Below are 18,277 nucleotides of genomic sequence, written 5' to 3' on the forward strand. Positions count from 1 at the left end.
TCCCCAAAGGCTCTGCTCGGGGTGTGAGATACCTAAAGGTGCTTTTGGATCCAGTCCCTGGGGTTGGACCAATGCAGGACGATCACCTGGGTGGCTTTTGCTTGTGGAGTGAAAGTGGGAGGATGAGATGCGGTATCCCCTAGGATACCTAGGAACTCAAATCCCCCCCCTGTTTCCCGACACAAACACTATTTCACAGACAGCTCACTGTGAGAGAAAACTGACTAACATCCGAGCTGTACTGATAAGTACACACACCAGACTTCCATTACACTTCCCCACACAGATAAAAGGTGGAGCATAGAAGCACACCCTGACTGAGGCAAAATATCAGAGGAAGCAGCTGTTTTGAGATGGCAGTTTAATATGAGGAGAAAGACGAAGAGAGCAGAAAGGGTTACAAGTAGGGAATTGTCTTGAACTTTTTAGAGGAAGAATACTGTTACTTTCACAAATCCACGAGGATAAAATATATAAGACCAGGAATTAAAGCTGAAGAAAGGTGCATTGTGTCGAAGGTACTGGGGACTTTCCTGCATCGACGGCCAGGGGGTGGGGAGGTGATTGCTGTCGTGATACTGTCCTAGCTCAGACACCAAGCCACTCCGGAAAAGTCAGCACAGCCGGTGAGTCGGGGAGACTGATAGCAGACTGGTCTGTGTTAGAACCAAGGTTGTAAGCGGCAACATTGTATGAAGAAATCTGTAAAGAACAGAGCATACGGCATATGTTATGAGCGATGCAAATATAATTGAATAATAAAGGAATGAATGAACTTTGAAAGGCCAAGTAAGATATTGTGTACAGAGTGGTCCGGCACCACGAGGCTGCTAATTTGAAGGTCTCTGTTAGGTCTCTGTTAGGTATCCAATTGAATGGCAACTATATTTAGAAATGGAAGTTTGTGTCAAAGTGGTCCTGCAGCGGGTCAAGCTAAACCCTGTACCAATTCGAAAATCTTCTATGAATGTAATAAGATATTGATGACCTTGGTCTGAGTCCGGCTTAGGGAGGCTAATTGTGAAAAGGGGATCTGAGCCCGACTGAGGGGTATCCAGGGTGAACCGTGAGTCAACCGAAAAAATATATTGCTGACATTGGTCCGAGCCCAGCTGAAAGAGACTCATTGCGGAAAAGAGATCTGGGCCCATCTGAGGAGGATCGGGGGTAAAAAGTAACTGGCCTGAATTAAATCTTTGTAAAATAACTTTTTGTTTTTTTGGTACATCAGGCCCTCTGAATCAAGAGACTTTAATAACATAAGAGACTTTAACATAGAAGGCCCTGATGTTGGTAATGGAACTGTGTCCTTGTGCCGAAGAAGCCCAAGAGTGTGCTATGCTTGAGTGAGCCGCCTAGTCCTGTGCTGAAAATGTGGGGAAGGGAGGCAGACAGCCTGAACATCCTGACTTATCATTTTGTAAATACTAATTTATTTTTCATGAACATTTCCCCCAAACTATCTGTAAATTAGCGGTAAGGATTGGCAATGAGTTTTTTAGTACAGGCCCTTTTATTTTGACGAGACTCCACTAGGACTGCGTTGTTATTATTTGATGGTAATAGCTTGCTCCCATCTTTAGATTTAGGTTTAGACAAGCAATTATCACACCCTTGATAAAGTTCAATAAACACCCTTGCACAGTGGTCACTTGTGTCTGTCATACTTTGATAGCAGGCCTTCCTTACAGGGGGCCCCTATTCTTTTTTGTACACTCTTCGTATTGCCTCCATTATCTCTCCCTTTGATCTTCCCAATCATCTTTGTGTGGATGATACGCAGCTTCATTGTTCTCCTCGTTTCCCGATACTATCCACTCTACTCTTTCTAAGTGTTTGCTTACCATCCGATCTTGGAGGTCCTCACACGATCTTCACCTCAACCCATCCAAAACTGGCATTCTTTTCTTCCCAGCCCCAACAATTCCCCACCCCTTTATCCTTTGTCTATTTCCTTCCACCATCACTCTTCCTATGTCTGCCTCAGCCCTCAAACTGGATGTTATCTTTGACACCCCCTTTCCTTTTTTGCTCATATTACTCATATCCCTCAATCTTGTCGCTTTCACCTTTTTAACAGCAACATGGCCTTTCGCTTCCTCACCTTTGAGGCTAAGCTCCTCATATATTCTCTTGTCTTTTCTAGACTTTTTGAATACTCCAGTTTACTTCCCGGTCTCCCTGCTTCTCATCTAGCCCCTCTTCTCTCCATTCGCCATGTTTCTATGTGTGTGCTGTTTGTCCTTTCTCCCCATGACTCCATTTGTGTTTCCTTGCAGTATCTCCGCTGGCTTCCCTTTGAGACTCGTCGCCTTTAATTTTCTGTGTATTGTTTTTAAGTTCTGTACATGGTCTTGCTCCTTCTCTTATCTCATTCTATACTCCTTCTCGCTCTCTCCACTCTTAATCCCTTTTTCTCCTTTCAGTCCCACAGCCTCGCTGTGCCTCCTCCCGGTTCCATTCCATCTGTTTGTTAGCTCCCAAATCCTGGCACGCTCTACCTCTCTCGCACCATTCTCTGTCTCTCCTATTTTCCCCTTTTTAAAGCTCAGCTCAAGGGCCATCTTCTTTCCTTTCCTTAATCCTCTTGTAACTGAGCTCACATTTATTTATTGATCTCTGCAAAAGGCTTAGGTGTTAAGCGATAAAAAAAAAATAATGCAAGAAAACAGTATACATATGAGAACAAATGTGAGCCAATTTATGAGGGTGTGAACAAGGTGAGACACAGACTAGATACAAAACAAAAAACAGATGGCTTTCAGAGGTAATCGGCTCACCACTATTTCCGCCCCTCGTTTCTTGGCGAGCCCATGCTACTGGTAGCAATCAAGGAAAAAACTCACGGTTCAGCAGCACGCAGCAATGGTTTTGGTTGTTGTTCATGGAGGGAGTCCCACAAGGTATGCAGAGGACTGGGTAACTGTAAAGACTGGAGGGGGTTTTCTGTACTTCTGCCCTTTATATGGCAGGGTAGAGGCACAGAGCACCCCTGCCAAGGTTCTCTTTATGGTAGCTATGGACGAGCAACCAAGGCATAAGCTCTCAGTAGGTGATGCAGGCTGGTTCTTAAGTACAGTGTAGTCCCCAAGCTCCCCAAAAATGAATGGCCACACACTATGTTATGTGCTAACACAGTTCTTTATATAAAAATAAGCTTCAATATATATTTTTGCGCCTTGAAACACTTGTGTATAGGTGCATTATAAATGCCATATCATATCACAATTAATAACACATATACAATGTCTGTGTGGTACCACACTTAACTATTGAGGAAAGAAGACAAGTCAGGTTAACAACGGCAGAATGGTTCTCTTGCTACTACAACACAGTTCTGGGTGAGGATCACCTCACCTGGGCAACCTGTAATAAAGTGTATTAAGAAGCCAAGTCCATATATGTTAAAATAGTCTTGTTTCCTGGTCCAAAATGTTCCTCTACCCCAATGTACCCGAGTTTTGCAGTGTTTCATTGACGGCTCGTCGATGGGTTCCTCGTGAGTGGACTCCTTTTAAAGCAGGAGCCACTGTTGTTGAGATACCGTGAGGAAAAGATGAACACCGTCGTCGGGACAGCAGCTTTGAAGTTTGTGGTGCTTGTCGAGGATAGATCATGGATGTCCTGCGTAGACAAGGCATGCAGCGCACCTCAATGAAATAGTTTGGTGCCGCAAAGAGGACTCAGTGACGAGCGTTGGACCGGCAGTGGGCGCCGGGTGTCGCGTTGGTTTCGACGGTCGGGACTCGACCGCAGCTGCATCTTCACTCGTCAGCGTCTTTGTGGACTTCAGGTGGCAGAAACCCACCAGCGGATTCTCCTCAGTCCTTAGCGACCTCGGCTTTCTCTGGTGGGAAAAAGCGGTCGACGGTGATGGCAAGGGAGTCCTTGGTTTAAATGTTCTTATGCAATGGTGGAGCGTTGTGGCTCCGGTTGATGAGGTCATGGCGATCCTCTGAACCCCGTTGACGATGATGGACGTCGACGCCCTGTGTTTACATCAATGTTTCTCGGTAGACCGCATCTCTGATTGACAGCTGTTTGGCACTGACTTCCAGGGTGCCTTGATGAAGATCAGTTTCTGCAGGGGGGCGCTGTTGCGCGAACTGCAAGATGGCTGCTTCTGCGTGAGCTCTGTGGTTGCAGAGAATTCCCAACAAAATCATTAATGTTGCAGTGCAGTCCTGACCGCAAAAAGGAGCAGAGTGCGATATGAGAACACACTGCAGACACTGGCTGAGTCTCAGGGGCATGGAGGTGACAATGCCAGAGATATTTGACCCAGCAATGTAGGCCCCGGCAGGGTGCATACGAAGCTGCGTACTTCGACTGCTGTGAAGCCGCTGCACTGAAGTCAACTTGAGGGAGAAAGAGGAGCATCTGGACCGTGCTGAGGTACCAAAGCACCTAATGAGAAGTACACCCATACCCGCTGGTCCCTGGATGCGACCCGCAGTCATGGGCAGTGTCCCGGCGACCCAAACACCCAACGGGAGGAGCGGGTACACCCTGCAACAGGAAGATCGTTAATTGCACCCTAATCTGCCTCCAGACCCACGGTGGAAGCCACTGCAAGGATTGGGGTCTGACCGGAGGGCTGACCATGATGGACCACCCACCACATCAAGCAAACTGTGAGGTGCCCCCGAGTGAGTATGCTTGCTGGGGCTGGTGAACCAGGACGTCGGACATAATCTACTTTACTAATTTATACTGCGCTGTCCATGGACCTGGAGGCTTTAGGGCACCAATAGAACATACATACATGGAACAAATAGGGGAGAGGAGAGTAAAAATGTCAAGAGTTATAGGTGAGGTTAGAAGCAAGGATGAAACGTGTTATTTAAAAAGCCACGTCTTGAGTTTGCTTTTAGAAACATCAATATATTTCAATTCCCTCAGCTCAGGGGATAGTCCATTCCAGATTCTGGGTGAAGCATGCCTAAAAGCCGTTTTTCTGGCCTTGACAGTGTTGAAATTTGGAATATGTAGCAGGTTGGTGTTCTAGCGGCTGCGGCGGACCAGCATTTTCCAACTGGTACTGTGGCGGACAGACATCGACGGCGCCCAATGCCATAGATGAAGTATACCGGTCTGCCCGGGTCTCTACCATTATTGGAACTTAGCAAGAGGCGCGGAGGAGCTGCAACGAGCCAGCACCACGCGGCTAACATGGGACCAGGTCTGCGTGGGGTTTTAACTCTGCAATTGAACTTCGTCAACGTTGATAAGGTTACAGCACAGCCCCATTGCATCAGCATACTCACTGTGTCCTCCTGATGTCAGAAGGGAATCGGGGACACTAGTGGAAGCCAGCTAGACAGGCCCTGTGAGCCGCTCGCTATCCCAATACATGCAGGCGACGTGTGGGCGGCAATGAATATGCTCAATAATACGCAGCAGCGTATCCGGTGGTGAGGCTCCTCAAGCGGACAGAGGACTACACAATCTGGTCCCTCTGTGTGTCCTCAACAACGGGGCTCACACTACACAACCCACTGCTACAACCTGGAATCCATGGAGCGGAGGAGCGGTTCTAGACTTCCCCTGGATTTGGCCCTCAGGGGGCCCTTGAAAACTTGATACCAGGTGAGGGACCAGGCACTGAAAGAGGCCAGCTGTTCGGGCCGCTCACGGATGGCTACGCATTTCGGCACGCACTGACATTGTTCGGGGTGGCTCAGGACTGCACCGCCTCATAGCAGAAAATCCCATTGTGCGCTGCAGTGTTTAGCACCTGGCGGTTCGGTTCCACCCAACAGACAGAGGACAACACATACCGAGCCCTCCCTACGCAACCTGCAGCGGGGCACTGTTAGGCAGAATCCTGTGCTTTGCCCTTAGGGACCACTACACACAATTAAGACTACAGGTGGCAATACAAGTTTACCTTGGTACAAGCCTGTACTACTATGTCAGAGTGGTAGCAGTAGCGGAGCAGCCAGGCTTATCTCAAGACTATATGAGCAGTAGCAGAGATTACACAAAGGGACCACAATTACTGTGACTCAAGCAAACACTGACCAAGGTTTCAGGTAGAAAAATATAAGTACATTTATTTTTAAACCATCAGTTAAAAACACAACACTTCTATTAAACTTTAAACAAAACCACACGTTAAATATACTACAACTAAACAATTCACTTTGTACAGTATGTCTCAAGGTAAGTACCCTGTGTTTGAATGAACTGGTGTTATGAAGAAAACACGATACCGCGGATAGGTTGCGATCATTTTTTGACAGTTCGGTCTACTAAATAAACGCATATCCGTGAATTTGAAATGCTACCGGGGCAAAAACACACCTAGCACCTGAGATACCCAGAGGGAGTTGAAAGCAAAAATCACAGGTAATATTTTGGTTAGGCAGACAGAATCGAGAAACACTCAGAAACAGAAGTTCAAAAGGGCCGCAGCCAGGTTCGAGTGACACCGGAGACCTGTTGTCGAGGATCACACAGTCGGAAAGTTTACGATTCAGAGTAGCCAAGAGTACTTTGATATTGTCAATGTTCGGAAGCAAAAGTTATAAGAAGGAGGGAGGACAAGGGCAAGCCTTCGAGATGAAGAAAAAGGGATTCACCCTAATTCCTCAAGCAGGACACAGTACCTTATTCCAATGGTGCAGCTGGTGCCCTGGCCGTTGTTCCTGTTGGTTTCCGGCAGACCCACGATTCCTGGAGCTTCGTTGTGAAGGAGGATGTCTGAAGGGGGTCTGCACCACACAGGGATGAAGCCGGCAGCAGCGACAACGAATAAAAGGTGCGCTCCTTAAAACAGGAGAGGTTCGTCAGGTGGCTATACGGACCACTACAGCAGTGTGCAACGATTTCGACCACGAAGGAGACCTCTGGCTGAAGAAGATGAGCTGGTTATCCCCACCAGGCTCAAGGGAAGAAGACTGCGGACTGGATCTCCTCTTAGTCGTTGAAGGGTAGATAGCTCAGGACTGCAGCAGGGCTTCACCGGGACGGGGTAGTTGCAGCAGCTGTCATTCTCTCTGCTTCTCTTCGGTTCCTTGTAGTTCCAGTGGCGGCTCTGACTTCTAACCCAAGAGACCTGCCTTTTATGCGCAAACCCCCATTCACACAGCCTGGCTGTCAATCACGCCGCAGGGGGGTTGTCCAGCCGGGACAACCACCTCAGCCAATCATGGGAAAGTGTGACTTGGGTTTCCTAGGATACCCTGTGCAGGTGGTGACTGCACCCCTTCCCCACTTTCAGTCTACCTAGACACCCAGGCGCCAAGAGGAGGGCTTCCGCCAAAAGACGGTGAACAAAGAAGGCAAACCTAGTTTGCTGCGCAAAGTAAAACACAAGAAGGACTTTAACAAAAAGAAATGGCGAATAAACCCAACCGGAGCCAAAAGAAAGACGATTTGGTCAAGCGGGTTTATGCTTAAGGCTGCTAAAATAGCCAAAAGCATTACCACGTTTATCTAATCTAATCGCGGTAGAAAAGTTAGGGTAGATACCACTGCCACCAGCCAAGTCTAAATGTTAAGAGAGCGAAAAAATGCTCAGGGATTTACAGACAGAAAAGGGGTACAGATTAGCCCTTTCCAGTACTCCATGTAAAATGGCAAAAATGACTATGTAAAGTAAATGGCAACTTTACCTTTCTCGGGGGGACAGTAGTCAGCACCAGTGAAATGGAGTCAGAGGGAAGTCTTAAAGACAACCCTGGGTTACTACACTGAAGGTGCTGTGTAACCCATACAAGAACAGGGGCACCTGGAGTGGTGTGCTCCAGTGCCCAAATCACACAATGAGTAAAAACACATAGGTCAAAACACATGTAAGAGTGCAAAAAGGATGTACACTCTTACCAGGTGGAAAAAATAAACTCCAGAAATCCAGCAAAGCGGCTGTGGGACTCACTAGGTGAGGGAAATTAGCCCTAGAAGGAGAGTTCTCCCTAACAGGCACATCTCTGACTCCTGATTAAGCCACAGTCCTCAAAAGGGAATGGGGGCACAGTCCTAGTTCTCCCGGACTTTGCCCAGGAGCGGCGCATTTACTGGGGTGGACTGCCCAGGGGCCACTTTTAGTTACATCCTTGGGGCAGGTCTGCTTCCAGACCTCATGATGCACGGCTCGTTCAACTGAGAGTGCAACTGAGAACATACCTCTCAAATGGGTAATCTCCCCCCCCCCCCCAACGGAACTATTCAATCCTTTCTCGACTGTCAATGTAAGATCCACTGAACTTCCTGATGACAGGGACAACCAGCCTATTCTGCGTATTCGGTACCCACGTGCTGGGCCTGGGTCCCCTCCCTCTCCCCTCATACCAAGTGGTGGGTCCTGGGCTGCCCTGTGACTTCAATCTTTGTGCTGATGATGACAATGACACGGAAATAGATCAGGTGTGCAAGATAAACAGACGCACTGGCATAACCTTATACCCAAACACAGAAGCAACTCGGCGAAGCAGACCTACATTCTATGGCGAACTGAACTGCATATGAGGAAAGTCCCTACATCCCATATAATGCCTAAGGGGCCTGCTCACAAAAAGAGTGGCACCTTGGATACGTGCACTAAAACCGCTGCCAAACAAATAGACACCAACAATGTGGCATTGAGCGGCCACAATGCACCAGCGCTGTCTTCCATACCACCTCCAGAAAACATGCACGGAGTGGTGGCAATAATGCAGTGTTAGGGAGAATTCTCACTTATGGCTAATTTCCCTTAACTATAGAGTCCCCAGCAGCTTTGCTGGATTTGAAGGGTTTGTTTCTTTTTACCTGCTAAGAGTGAGACGCTTTTTCCCACTCTTAGGCATTTTTGCTATGTGTGTTCTAGGCTATTTTTGTGTTTAATGCCCATGGGATCCTTCTCAACCCCATAGGAACCATCTTTATTCACATGTGTTACACAGCACCCTCAGTGCAGTGACACAGGGGTGTCGTAGTGACCCCCAAACATAGACTCCATACCCTGGAACTGACTACTGTCTCCCAGGGCATGTAAAGTCCCTATTGACTTTACTAGTCAAATCCTATGAACTAAACCAGTACAACCCATCTTACTATGGAGGTACTGGAAGGGGTTAATAGTTTTTCCCTTATGTTCATTTTCGAGAGGGTACCGTACAGTCCCTCTCTCAAAAGTTTCTGGCTGGTGGCAGTGGTTACTGCCAGAAATATTCGACCGCAAATATTTTCCTATAGGATTTTCCCATTGTTCGAGGCTACCATATTTTCTGAGAGCCTCTAACATACTGCTGGTTTATTTTAATATTAACTTTACTCCGGTAGGCTTTATTTGCCAGAACTTTAATATAACTTCTTTCTCGTGTCTTTCTATAAACTCCTAACCCAGGTTGGGGATCCTTTGTTCGTCCTTTTGGCGGGCTTCTGCCAAGAAGCCCTCCTTTCGGCGCCACTGAGTCTGGGGTGGGTCCATTGTGTGGGAGGGGGAGTAGGACCCCTAGACAGGGTTGCCTCAGCAACCCATGTGGCACTCTATCCTGATAGGCTGGAGGGTCTCCCGCCAAGATGACCACTCCACTGTGTGAGTGACAGCTAGGCTGTGTGAATGGGGATCTTTTTGCATAAAAGCAGGGTCCTGAGGACTGGAAGAGCAAGACGTCACCACTGGAACTAAGAAGCCAAAGACATCTGCAATGACTGAACATCTGGTGAAGCCCTGCTGGAGCATCTCACCACTTGTCTCCACACGACGAGAGAAGATCTTCACCTGCAAGAGCCTTCTTCCCTTGAGCTGATGGGGCCAACCAGTTTGCCAATCACTGTCCTGGACCTGCCTTGGTCGAATAGCCAGTACCCTGTACTTGGCCGGGTAGCCAGGCACCAGTCCACTTGGACCGCGATTTAAAGCAGCGTACCTTTTATTCATCGGGCAGCACCACGGCTGGTTTCATCCCTGGGTAGTGCAGTAACTCGAACCTTCCTCCACGACGAGAGCCTCTCTTTCTCTGCTGGATCCCTGAACTGCAGGAACTACCAGGAACAACCGCCACCGCAGGAGCCACTTCTTCATTTTAAAGGTACATTGTTCCGCCAGGCCGCCCTTTCTGCGTGGTAGAGCTAAAGGTGTTTTAAATCCTTTATGTACCTGTTGGGTTGGGCGCCCCTCTCTTTTAAAACTATCTTTCACATTCTGCATCCACGTTTTCGTATCGTTAACCAAAGGCTTGACTGCAGCTACCAGAGCATTTTGCTCCTGGGCCGTTGCCCTGTACCACTGACTCTGGCACAGGCCTATTGACTCTGGCTATATTTGTTAGAACTGCCTTCTCTAGATTGCTTCTCAACTAGAACTGTGTTGGTGCACCTACTTCTTATAACCACCTTTCCTTCCCACTTTTATAACCTGTGAAGTGCCATTTTGCTCGGTTTTCATTTAAGTATTCTTTATGCTAAAGTACTGCCTTGCCTAAACTGATTCACACATTTATGGGAAGTGTTGCTAGGGTGTGTAAGGAGATATTTCTGTATAACTTGTGCTTTCCCTCCCTTGTGAGAAATTGCTAGAGTGCCATTTGTGTTTGGTTTTCACTGTGCTGTTTTGCTCAGTTTTCACTCTTGCTCAAACTTGTCTACAATTTAACTAGGGAGTTGTGTATACTTTCTTTGGCTGAATTTAACTTGCTTAATAACTGTGATAAATGTGTTTAACTAGATGTGTGTAAAATAAATATATATATTCTTTTTAATACAAAGCTTTGGTCAGTGTTTCCTTGTGCCATAGTACTGCAGGCCTATTGTTTAAACCCTGAATACTGCTCATCTCCCTCTTGAGATAAGTCTGACTGCTCAGCCACAGCTAACAACTAAATCTTTGTGGTACAGACTGACACCAAAGGGGATTTTATTGCTCATACCTGTAGTCCTAATCTTCTGTAGTGCTCCCTAAGGGAACTGCACAGGATTCTGCCTAATATGCAGCAAGGCTTTGCGTCAATGAATGATAAACTAGATGGCATAAACGTTAATATCACTACGCTCAGAGCTCAGTTGGTTAAAGCTACTCATCACATTACAGAGACTGAGACCTGAATAGGCACCACAGATGATGCCATAGAATCACTGCAAAACACAGTCATGATGATGGCCAAAGTCTTGAGTAGCATTAAGATGAAGTGCGAGGACCTGGAGGCGAGATCGGGACAAAACAATGTTTGCATCGTAGGGGTACCGGAGGACGCACTGGAAGGTCCTATGGAAATCGTTGTTGAGGGCCTGCTGAGAGACTTGCTTGGGGACCCTGGCTGTTCACAAATGTTAGTGGTGAAGCGAGCACACAGATCCCTGGTGACAAAACCTAAGCCTGGGGCATTCCCACGACCGATCATCGCAAGGTTGATGAACTACGGCTATCGTGCTATAGTGTTGAGAGCAGCACGAGAAAAGCAGGAATTGAAAATGGACTCGAGCATTATCCGCATTGTTCCTGATTTCAAGTTAGCAGTACAACAAGAGAGGAAGCCAGATACCTTACGCAATGCTATATCCAGTCAGGCTCTGCATACAATTTAAGAACAAGACCTATTTCTTTACGTTTCCGGAAGAGGCGACATGATTTGTAGAGGCCACCATTCCCATTGCAGAGGCACAGCTGGCGGGAGAGGGGCAAAGACAGTGGGGAGGTCCATCATTTGCATGTGCAGGTGCCCAATGGGCTGGAAATGTGGCGCTGGACTATGGAATGTGTACCATGCAAAGTGATTGTGACGATAGCCAATTGCAAGTTATTAGTCACCAAGCGTCATAGCAGATGACGCGGTGAGACCCAGACGCAGTCAATCGCTGCACACCTGCTGACCCTGGTGGCTAAAAGAAAACGCTTAATACAATGGTAATGCATCATTGCACCAGGGACTGCGTGATATGGTTCGCTCTCTTATAAAGGGATACTTGACAGCTGTGCAATGTGCTATTTCACGATGGGTGGTACAATGTGTTCAAGGCGGGTTGGGCGGTACCCACATGCAGACATGTAGTGTTGACTATGATGATTTATCGCAAGTTTCTACCAGTTTAATATGAGTGTTGGTAACAAGAGTCTAAGTACTTACTACAGGTTCGAGCTCACTTTAAGGTTTTGTAACTAAACATGCTTGGAGCTCTAGGCACCACAGAAGCAGTTGCCCCCAATGCAGGTGCACACTGTGGTTGAACTAGTCAAGAGGTGAGGGAGGTAGGTATAATGGGGAGTAACATAGTCAAAGTTCGGGGGACTATGAGGGTGGGGGAGGTGGGAGTCAGGGGATGTTGGGGAAACGTTTTGAAAATGAACGGGTTGATCACAAGTTATGAACAATTTACGGGATGGTATGGGATTGTACAGATTGCGCGGGAATATGTGAGGGACGATGGCTAAAGTGGGCCTGACCGGGGTGAAGTTCCTAAGCTGGAATGTGAGGGGGCTGGGTTCGCCTATAAAAGAGTGTAAAATAATGGCATATGTGAATAGGCAAGGGGCCCAAATACTATTTCTGCAAGAAACGCATCTGTTAGAATCTCAGGCGTGGAGAGTGGCCCCCGGGTGGGGAGAACGGAGCTATTATACATCATATTCAACCAGAGCCCGAGGGTGATGATACTGATCCACAGACATTATGCAACTGAAAGGGATGAATGTGGTAGATACGTGCTAGTGCATGGAAATCTGGGAGGTGCTGAAGTTTTGTTAATAAATGTCTATGGCCCCAATATAGACGATCCAGGGTCTTATGAAGGTTTGTTCCGAAAATGTGCCAAATACCCCACTGCATTGGTGATCTGCGGGGGCGAATTTTAATGCTATCCCTGACACTGTCTTGGACCGCACAACAGAAACGACCAGGACCCTTTCAGGGGCAGCCCTCATGATCCGTAGACACATTGTAGACCTTGGCTTGATGTTTGGCGTACACTTCACGGGTCACTAAAGGCCTACACTTTTTACTCAACAGTGCATGACATGCACTACCCTATGGACTTCTGGCTGACATCACAGAGAGTATTGGGCTGGGTGGCCGAATCCCGCATACTGCCTAGGACGCTTTTCAACCACTCCCCGGTGATGCTGAATCTCCACATTCCTGAAGCTGCCCCCCGGAAACCCTAGAATGCTTTCCAACCACTCCCCGGTGATGCTAAATCTCCACATTCCTGAAGCTGCCCCCCGGAAACCCTAGAACGCTTTCCAACCACTCCCCGGTGATGATGAATCTCCACATTCCTGAAGCTGCCCCCCGGAAACCCTAGAATGCTTCACAACTACTCCCCGGTGATGCTGAATCTCCACATTCCTGAAGCTGCCCCCCGGAAACCTTAGAATGCTTCACAACTACTCCCCGGTGATGCTGAATCTCCACATTCCTGAAGCTGCCCCCCGGAAACCCTAGAATGCTTCACAACTACTCCCCGGTGATGCTGAATCTCCACATTCCTGAAGCTGCCCCCCGGAAACCCTAAAACACTTTCCAAGCACTGCCCGGTGATGCTGAATGTCCACATTCCTAAAGCTGCCCCTGGAAACCTCAATGGCGATTTAAGGCCTCGTCCCTATTGGACCCTGTGTTCTGGTCTAGTATGGCACAATACATTACCGATTTCTTTGAGGACAATGAAGGATCGGTAGACACACAAACTACACTGTAGCAAGCCTTTAATGTCTATATGCGTGGGGTTGCAATGTCCACAGAGTTCGGAGTTCTTCGAGACATCAGGGGGGAACTTAAGAGGCAGGAGGAGGCCCTAATGAAACTGCAGACAGAGTACGCAGGGAACCCAACGTCACATATTAGAGGGGAAATGAAAACTAAACTGGATGATTTTCGGGAAATGGCGGACAGAGAGTTACATTAGTTTGATGGACTGGCAGCAGCACATAAATATGGGGAAACAAGAGAGGCCAGGTAGACTCTTAGCTCAGATGGTCTATGGCGAGAGAGGCAATATGTCCATTCCATGTATAACCAGGTGAGATGGGAGGGTGGTGAACAAAGTGGAAGAGGATCTTTACTCACCACAAATTGTAGCCTCAGAGAATGAGATAGATGAGTACCTGGCCAAGATACCCACAACCCTTCTGTCTGTCGAAGCCTGTGATACACTTGAAATACCTATAACAATTGCAGACATAAAGGAGGCGATAAAGAGCTTACTAGGTGGGACAGCGGCGGGCTCTGACGGGTAGGGGTGGTATTTTACAAAGAATGTAAAGATTTCTTGGCTCCTGGATTGCTGTCTGTTTGGAATGAGGCCTTGGAATCTGGTGTTCTACCAGAGTCAATGCGTGAAGCGGGTATCACTTTATTATTGAAACCTGGGATATCATTGGAGCCTGCAGATCATATCGTCCGCACTCTCTCATAAACACAGACGTGAATGTTTTTGCAAAGATACTGGCATCTCGGCTTAATCCACTGATGCCCTATATGGTGCACGAGGACCAAGCTGGTTTCATACAGGTGCGATCTACGCATCAATATACTGAGGCTGTATAATGTTATGGCAAGGATTCCCGAAAGACACAGAGGGGGTAGCACTGTCCTTGGACATGCAGAAAGCTTGCGATACAGTATACTGGCCCTTTCTCTTTAGGGTGCTACATAACTATGGATTCAGTCCCAACTTTGTAAAATGGGTGAGGCTCCTGTATACGCAACCACATGCCAGGGTGTGTGTCAATGGGGTCTTATCTGTGGTGTTGACATTAGCAGGGGGGCACCAGGCAGGAATGGCCACTGTCACCGCTGTTATTTTCTCTGGTGATAGAGCCCCTAAACTATGACACGCTGTTCGAAAAGCAGTGTACTAAACTTGACAGATGTAGCACCTCCCTATCTCACTAATGGGGCGGGTGCATTAGTAAAGATTATTATCCTGCCTAAATTGTTTTACCTCTTCAGCACTATACCGTTGTAGCCGGGTAGGTCCGTCTTCACGAAGGTAACCGGAGCGTGCTCTGCAATTGTGTGGCAGGGGCAGGGGCAGGCTAGGGTAAGCTGGAGCCATCTTACGTTGCCGTACAAACGAGGAGGTCTGTCCACCCCGGATTATGAGCTGTACTATCTAGCGGCTCAGGCATATTATGCGACGCATTTAATGGAGGGTGTCCCACATACATCGTACGGAGAACTAGAAACTCAAGGGAGGAACAGGCCCTCCTTCTCCACAGGATGGTCGCGGGAGGTCAGAGAAATGGGAACCACCTACATCCCGTATTATCTACAAGACAGGCGTGGTGGAAGCTGACTCAAACACCCACAAATATGACAATATATAGCCTGGTTGCTCCTGTCTGGGATGCACATTATCTGTGTCCCTTGAGGGATGCGGTACTGGCCGCGCACTGGTACGAAGCGTGTGTTGTATACTTCGTGGACCTGTAGTGTGATGGAGAGTTTCTGTCCTGGGAGGAAATGAAGACACAAATAGGGGACACCCCACTTCAGAACCTGCAGTACTACATTTGGCCGGCGGTAGCAGCAACATGGCCCGGGTTCCCTCAGTAGCCCCCATCGCAGCAGAGCCTGAAATACGCAATCTCCCCTGGAATGTCCAAAAGGTCTGCCTCAGAAATATATAAATTGGCACTTTCAGATAGAGAGATTCACACACCAGACATTAAGGGTGACTGCGAGAGAGATCTGAACACCTCCTGTACAGATACACATTGGCTCCAGATATGTAGACTAATAAAGCAGGTGTTGTACAACTCTAGATATTGACTAATCCATTTCAAGGTGCATAATAGAGTACACCTCACCCCAGCCCGTCTCAAGAGAATGTATGCAGAGGCAGACGGGAGGTGCACGAGGTGTCGTATGGAAGATGCAAATTTACTGCATGTGTTGTGGTCTTGTGAGGCACTCACTGAATATTGACATGAGATATGTGATGCACTTGAGGTGATGGCGGGTCAGTCGGCACACTGGGAACCAGCAGTGTGCATACTGGGGTATGTCTTGAAAATGAACCCACAAAAGCATAAGCTTATTAACATTTGGTCTGTTGTTAGCTAAACGTGCTATATTACTGAAGTGGAAAAGTGCTATGTCTCCGACCCTGGAAGATTGGGAGAGGGATATGACCTGGGAGAATGATAAGGAGGAAGTGTATGCCAGCTTACAACCCATTGGTTTCTGCCAATACCTGATCGAAAAAAGCAGTTAGCCAGAGGGATGGAATGTGTCATTGACAATGCACCGAAAAGCAATGCACTCTGTAATCTGCTCATGCTGATTCCTTTCCATGTACCGTCTGATTGTATGCATTCACAATGTTGACTCTCTGTGCAAAGTTAAATAAAGTAAAAAAAAAAAAATCAGCTTCTGCACAATGTTCCGTCGTAGCTTGGGGAGAGGTCTCCTAAACAGGTTCTCTCTTGGATCAATCCTTGACAGTCACAGCAGCTTTCGGATTCTGTTGACGGTGAGCAGCAGCAAACCTTCTTCTTCAGCTGGGCAAAGGATAAGCAGCTTCAAGTTTCAAGTTTCAACTTCAGCTTCAGCTTCTGAACATTTCTGGTAAGTGAGAGGTCCCCAGATATATAGATCTGTCCCTCATTTACAATGCTGAGACATGCTCAGTCAGCCGATCAGTCAGAAGGGCATTCGTGCAGGCAGGCGGCCAATCAGGCTCACAGTGCATTCAGGCCATTTACTTCCACCAAGACACCCATAACAAGGAATGTGGATTGGGGCAAGCACCCAGCCTTTCAGCACACCACACTGCATTTGTGTCAGTTTCAGGCAGCGCTGTTTCATTCTTTGCGTCACACACACAGATACCAGACACCCATAACATGAAGTGAATATTTGTCACACACTCCACTCACACAGGTCCCACACCAAGGGTGTACCCACAACATACAGTCACTGGGGAGGCTCCAGGCAGTCTGGCCTGGACTTACCAACACTACCATGTATGGTTCTTCCACCCAACAGCCAGTCAGAGGAAGGGACAGAGTCATGGCTTCTCAGGACCTTCTGAAAAAAGCCAACAGGTAATAGAAACCAAGAGGCCACAGTGGCCATCTTGTCTTCTATCAGGAATCCACTGACTCCTATGGCAGGGCCTGGGTATCCCAAAATGGAGGATACTCTTAGCACTTGTCAAATTCAGCATGGAACTGCCACCAATCCATACCCTGCTCTGTGGACCACACTCAGGTGCCCAAAAACATACACTAGAGTTACAGGGTTGTACCCCCATCCAAGGGTGCGATAAGGGTATCCCAAGGGTCTCTGTTCACCACAACCAAAAAGAGGAAGTGCTTCACTGCCAGGAGTCCCACATGCAGAAAACAACACAGAACACACATGATAAGGGAGTACAGGACAAGGACATGAGGCCCTGTCCCTCCATTGCATTTCCAGCATCACAATAACCAGCACCCATTGGGAAACCCTCAAGGGGAAGAAACCCAGCTTTTGAATGTCAAGATAAACAAGGTTTTCTGATGGAGTCCAGAGTATGAACTGCAGGATGAATGTGGTCGGATAAAGTAGTTTGACATTCAGCACAGCTGTAATCCCGAAGGCAAAGAATATCTCGGTAAGTAGATAATGGACAAGGACGATATTCCAGCACGAAGCAATTTGGAATGGAATTGTCTAGACAGAAGGAAGGAGAGAAAAGGCTGAGAAAAGACAGAACAGGAATTAAAAGAAAGTAGGTAGGCAAAAGTGCAGAACAGAGAATAAGATAAAAAGATGGAAGCAGAGTATAAGAACGAGCAGAAGATTCTGAGAGAGAAGGCAGAAGGGAGGCAACAGATGAGGAAGAAAGAAGCGTAACAAAACATGAACAAGGAACCGAAGGTACCGAGGAAAAAGTGTAGTACGTAGATAGAAGGGCTACAAGGAATGAATGAAGTTCACTGAAGCAGTGTAAACAATGGAGCATTGTAGCAACGCACCCGACTGTGCTGTTTTCTGTCATAAATAGAACACTGTCGGAAGGAGAAGGGCGCCATTTTGAGAAAGGCTAGACTGCTGTAGGGAGTTCACATGAATGGCATTGAAGAGGCGACATCTTGGAAGATGTTAGGAAAGATGATTATGGTGGTTTCTCCACTTGAGGCACAAGGATCGAGATGTATTCCTAACAACTACTAAATTGCCCGCCCCCACTGCCTGTACTTCCCTGTATGGCTTGTAAAGAAGAACCAAAAGTTTATGACTGGAAGGTTATAAATAAATCATAACAATGGGGTGGGACCAATCTTGATTTGCATATGGTCTTTCCCCTTTCTGTAATGGCTTGGCAGGCAAAGAATGATGGTCTGGAGGGTTGCCCAGAGCAATGC

At 47.5% G+C, this 18,277-nt stretch overlaps 1 protein-coding gene across 1 annotated transcript in view; it reads right to left on the reverse strand.

Annotated features, from left to right (window-relative positions):
- Positions 1-374: 374 nt before the first annotated feature.
- Positions 375-18,277, reverse strand: part of LOC138566143 (zinc finger protein 773-like) — a 225,801-nt gene continuing 207,898 nt past the window's right edge. Inside the window, exon 9 of the mRNA XM_069643153.1 lies at positions 375-702. The gene's annotated coding sequence lies outside the window, so the exon portion shown is untranslated. The remainder of the gene's footprint in view (positions 703-18,277) is intronic.

The sequence above is a fragment of the Ambystoma mexicanum genome, chromosome 2p, assembly GCF_040938575.1.
Source record: "Ambystoma mexicanum isolate Mex_15411 chromosome 2p, UKY_AmexF1_1, whole genome shotgun sequence".
Lineage (NCBI taxonomy): Eukaryota > Metazoa > Chordata > Amphibia > Caudata > Ambystomatidae > Ambystoma > Ambystoma mexicanum.